Consider the following 6,000-nt stretch of genomic DNA (forward strand, 5'->3'; position numbering starts at 1 on the left):
GAACTTAGATCCTGCAAGTTGCACAGCCAAAAAAACAAACAAAAATGGTTAAGGTGGTAAATTCTGTTGTGTGTTTTACCACTTTTTTTTTTTTTAAATGAGACCGATGATGGCTGCTACAAATGGACAAACCACATGAATTCTGGGTCTCTAAAATCCCACCATGATGGAAGGCCCTTCCTAAGCTCTGAGGGGCTTTTCCCCTGCTAGCTAGCCTTCCTTCCTAATCTCTTCCTGTCTGATCCCAGCACTGACTTGTCATGGGAGGGCTGCACACTCCCAAGAGGAGCTTCACTTTCAGAATGTTTACCCCACACCCTCTCTCTAAGTGGCTACCTGTCAGTTTCCATTTCAGCTCTACCTTTCTGTTTACAGGACGGCTGACCACCAACTGACATATTACCTGTATTGATTCTCTAAGAGCCCTCAAGGTGGAGGGAAAGACTATTCTAAGGCAGCCTTGAGCTCTCAGCTGAGTGGGATCGTAAACTCCCCCATTAAAGGTTTCATTCAATAACAATCTGTGCAAAAGTAAATGGACATCGGTCTCTGCTCCCGCTACTGACCCAGAGGCCATTACCAATGGGCAGAGAGCGCTGAGCTGCGGCAGTATCAGTTTCCACATTTTCAAATGATTCCTTTAATGAAAAGCTGCATTCTTCTCAGGCCATAAAACAACCAAGGAGAAGTCTATTCATTTAGCTATTGTACGTATTAGCTTATTTATTTTACGGCTCATGCTGCCATCAGCGTTCCCTGGGTGTGGAGCTAACTCACTCAATGATTGGTTGATAAACCCGCTAAAAAGCAGCTCCTGCTGAAATCGGCTTGTGGGCTGCCACGCAGCGCACACAGCGTTTTGCTCGTGTGCAGGACGATTGAAGTGTTTCTTTCATTTCAAACCCAAACCCACTGCTTTTATACTCTATTTAAAGGTATTCATCTCGCATAAAGCATTTCATATTCACATGCCTATGTGAGCTAGTGCGCTAAAGATTCATTTTCAACCGTGTTCTTAGGAAATAAGCATATCGCCACCATTTACCCAAATAGCCTTCAGTCATTTAAAGATCTTCACCACCAAACTGTGAGCTCTTGTATGGCAATCATCTTCCCCCTTCTTTTCCTCTCTTCCCTTCCTCTCTCCTGTCCTTTCATGAAATAATTACTGAGCACCTAATCTGGATGTCAGCACCTGTGTTTCTTGCCCAGCAGGGACTCAATGGTTGGTGACAGTTTTGTTGGGGCAAAAGTAGTGCCCAAATGAGACTGGACTTGGAGGCATCTAGGAAAAGAATTGGGATTTGCACGTTGCCGTTTTGGGAAGATTAGGACTCAAGAGAACTTGATTCACTGTTTCTGTTAGTGCAGTTCTAGAGATTTTTGTTCGTTTGGGGATTTTGGGGGGGGGTTCTTTTGGCCACGCTGCCCAGCATGTGGGATCTTAGTTCCCCGACCAGGGATCGAACACCCGCCCTCGTCAGTGAACACGCAGAGTCTTAACCACTGGACCGCTGGGGAAGTCCCTAGGGATGTTTTTAAATGTTCAGTTGCATTCACTTATTAATGGCTAATCTGTGCACAGACAGAAATACGAATAAGGAAAGTGTATACAGTGACATGTAAGCGTTCTTCCCTTTAATTATACCGCCCCCCTTTTTTGGGGGTTAGGTGAGACATAAGCATAAATATCTGATAGAAATTACAAAGAAAGCCCTAAACGTCACTTCAGAATTATGTTCTGCTGAAACTAAATAGGAGCGGGAGGTGGACAGCTGCTCAGCCCACAAATTCTGGGGAGTTGAGAGAGGTGAGGCTACTTCCGGTCCCAGCTTACAAGCCTGACCCCCGTGGACATTCCAGCCTCCGCTGGGTGTGAGTCTGCATCTGAAGCACGGATTCCTCTCCTCATCCTTCCTCGACACTCCTGTTTCCTCTGGAACCTTCACAGGCCCCCTTCCTATACTTCATCTGTCCATGCTGGGACCCTGCATTCTCACCCCACGACACACTCTGTCCCCACAGTGTCCTGCACCTCCAGAGCTGGCTTTAACGGCCACCTCCACCCTGCCAATTCCTACATTTTGACCTGAATTCCTACTGGAAGTGTCTGTGTGTGTCTTGGAGGCAAAACTGATTTTGCCCTGTCTAAAGATCTTTCCTACAAGCCTGACCACCCACCAGATCCCTATCTTAGGAATGGTCCCACCACCTCCCGTCCTAGGAACCTGGTGGTCACACCTCACCTCCAGCTCATACACTTCATCTCGCGGAAGCCTCAGGCCCACCATCTCCACCCGATGACACGCATCTATTCCTGCCCCTCCGGGTCTTTTCCTTCCCAGCCAGAGGCATCTTTTTAAAACACAAACCACTCCTTTGCCCGAGGACCTTTAATAGCTTTGCATTTATAGTCCAAAATCTTTAACCTTTACCTACAAGATCTCCAGCCTCTTCCTGAAACATACTCCCCCTTAGAACTCTGCTCCGGCCACCCTAGCTTTCTGACAGTCTCTTTAACAAGTCAAATTACTTTCTGCCTCGGGGCCTTCACTGATTATACCTCTTCTGCCTGGAGCCCTCCCCACTCTTCTGCATCTAGCTTTGAGTGCTGGCCACCTAGATTTGGATCTAAACTCCACCATTTAACCAGTTATGTGACCTTTAGCTGCTGTTGACATCTGTTCCTTTATCTGTAAAATGCAGGAAATAATAGTACTTACCTGATTGGGCTATATAAAGATTAAGTAAAATCATGTACCTAACCTTATCCTTAACGTAGTGTATGGCATTTAGTATGTGTTCAATAAATGTTAGATATTAATATCAATATTGTTTCCTTCTCTGTTTCCAGTCAACATAGTACCCTGTATTTATAGCAGGTGGCTCAATAAATATTTATTGAATGAATAAATGAATGAATGAACTTACGAAAAGGTGAGTTCTGGCCTTCCCTTTATTGTCATTACTATGGAACCAAAGTGTAAGAGTGACAGCAGCCACCCAGGGTATGTGACAGCCTGGAGAAGGGAGAACAAAGACACAAAACTAAAGAGCAAGTGGGGGGACTTCCCTGGTGGCACAGTGGTTAAGAATCTGCCTGCCAGTGCAGGGGACACGGGTTCGAGCTCTGGTCCGGGAAGATCCCACATGCCACGGAGCAACTAAGCCCGTGCACCACAACTACTGAGCCCGCGTGCCACAACTACTGAAGCCTGTGTGCCTAGAGCCCGTGCTCAGAAACAAGAAAAGCCACCACAATGAGAAGCCCATGCACCGCAAAAAAGAGTAGCCCCTGCTCACCGCAACTAGAGAAAGCCCGCGCACAACGAAGACCCAACACAGCCAAAAATAAATATATTAATATATTAATTTTTTTTTAATTAGAAAAAAGAGCAAGTGAGAAAGCACAGCACTTTGTTTGAAGACAGGAGGGAAAAGGCAGCCTCATGAGAGGCTTACATCTTGTGCTGGCAGGCAGGAAGGTGACAGCCCAGATCGGCCAGCTGGGACCTATGGAGCTGGAGGTGAGGAATATGGAACGCATTCATTTAGTCAACAACACGCATGGTCCTGGGTACTAGAGAAGCCAGGCACAGTGGGTTCAAGGTACGCTTAAAGAAGGTGCGCTACCCTAGGATGCTTCTGCAAGATCCCATATGGCCACCATCAGGCTGCTACACCTTGTCACTTTCATGCACTCACAACAAATTCTCAACCTTGCCAACCTCTCAACCTTGGTTTGGTAATCAAAGCCAATGGGCACCCCCATTCTGCTACCTACAGTGTATAGACCAGCACGACTCTTAGAAGGCAATTAGGCACTGGGCACCAAAAGCCTTTTTTAAAAGGTCTGTAGTCTTTAACTTAATTAATTCTAGATCTAGGAATCCATTCTAAGCAGCACCATGTTTTTTGTTGTGGTTGTTTGTTTTTATTTTTGCTTTTGGCCGCACAGCTCAGCACACGGAACAGGGATCGAACCTGTGTGCCCTACAGTGGAAGCACAGAGCCTTAACCACTGGACTGCCAGGGAAGTCCCTTAGCAGCATTGTTTTTGACAATGAAAAACATGATAACATAAATGTCCAGCAACGGGACTGGTGGCCCATGGATACAATGGAATGTTGAGTGGCTAATTAAAATTGAAGTTTTTCGAAGGATGTTTGACATTCTTTCTATAAACCTACTGTGAAGCCAGAAAGAATCCTAACTCTCTGTATAGCAGGTATGTATCTGTACAGAGCTTATGTGTACTTCCTCATGATGGGTAGAAACTACAATTTTCCAGGCATTAGTAACTAGGCAGGGGGAAATTAGATAGGAAACCCTCCTAGCTGGCCTTATGTAAATTCGTTAAGGGCCGTCTTTCTGTACTGAAGCTATCATGCCCTCCAGGACTGGCTTGTCACTCCACTGGGCTTCAGCTTCCTTATCTGTAAAATGAAGAGGTTGAATTAATTTATCCTCTATAAGACTTCCATGAACAAACATGCAATGAAGGCACGTTCTCCCCTAACATTTGCTATGGTCAGGTCTTCCTTTTTTGGCCCTGTATGGAGACGCCAAATTGGGGTGCAAAGCTAGTAAGCATTTGAATTGGAAAACTCTAGAAACGGCTAGCAGCCTCCGATGGGGCAATGGAGGTGGAAAGACAGAAGTGCCTAATGTTTGGTGGGGGGTACACAGCAGATTCTGAGGAATAGATCCCTGCTCCCAGGGACCTGAGAACAGATGGCCAGGACCCCGTCTCCCGGCTGGGTCTCCAGGGAGCCAGTGGCCGCCCTGGGTTCCACCTCCCCCTGGTTTTCTGGTCTTGAGTGGGAGTCGATCTGGTCTTTGCTGAGTCACTGAGACCCTCCTTCCCGGCCGGCAGAGGCCGTGACACAGCTCCCCTCCCGCCGGCAGTGATCACCTCCGGGAGATTTCTGGGCGGGGGGAACGCCAAAGATGACCGCGGTGGAGATCTCTGACGGACTGGGGGGGCAATCTGCTCTCGGGCTTAACCAGAGTTCTAAAGCGGAGGACGTTTTATTGGCCTTGTAATTTCCGGTCAATTCCCGAAATCAACACATTTTGAAGAAAGGCGCCAGCGGCGAGAGGGGAGTGGAAATGCCAGGACCCCTGGCCAGCCGCCCACACCCTTCCGAGTCCCGCCAGAAGCTGACCTTGGATGCCTGCGTTCGTTGCCTGCGGCGGCGCTGGAATAGATCCGCCAAGAGGGGGCGCGGAACAGGTTCGCTTCCTGCGGCCGCCCCAGACCCCTCCGCTGCTCCGAACTTGACGACCTCGAGCGAGGGGGAAGGGAGAGAGGGTTTGAAGGGCGGAATCAAATTGCTTTATTTAAAAAAAATATTTATTTATTTATTTATTTTTGGCTGCATTGGGTCTTCCTTGCTCTGCAAGGGGCTTTCTCTAGTTGCCGCGAGCGGGGGCTCCACATTGCCGGGGCTTTTCTTGTTGCGGAGCACGGGCTCTAGGCGCGCGGGTTTCAGTAGTTGTGGCTCGCGGGCCCTAGAGCACAGGCTCAGTAGTTGTGGCGCAAGGGCTTAGTTGCTCCGTGGTATATACGATCTTCCCGGACCGGGGCTCGAACCCATGTCCCCTGCATTGGCAGGGGGATTCTTAACCACTACGCCACCAGGGAAGTCCTCAAACTGCCTTTTGAAATAACTTTTTTTTTCTCTTATCCTTGGGGAAAATTCATGCTTTGCATCCAGCCACCTGGAGGCAACCATTTTCCAGTCTCTGTGCATCCAGATTATGTCTATACCTCTTATTCATTAAACAGAAACTGTTTTGTAAACCTCCCCTCCCCCACTTACTATGCAATGAACGTTTTCTGTTAATCAAAAGTATCCTTCCGTAAAAATGACTTTTAAACGTGCACATTAAATCCCAGTAAACGGATGTGCCATAGGGACTTCCCTGTGGCGCAGTGGTTAAGAATTGCCTGCCAATTCAGGGGACACGGGTTCGAGCCCTGGTCGGGGAAGATCC

This window comes from Stenella coeruleoalba (genome assembly GCF_951394435.1).
Source record: "Stenella coeruleoalba genome assembly, chromosome: 17".
Lineage (NCBI taxonomy): Eukaryota > Metazoa > Chordata > Mammalia > Artiodactyla > Delphinidae > Stenella > Stenella coeruleoalba.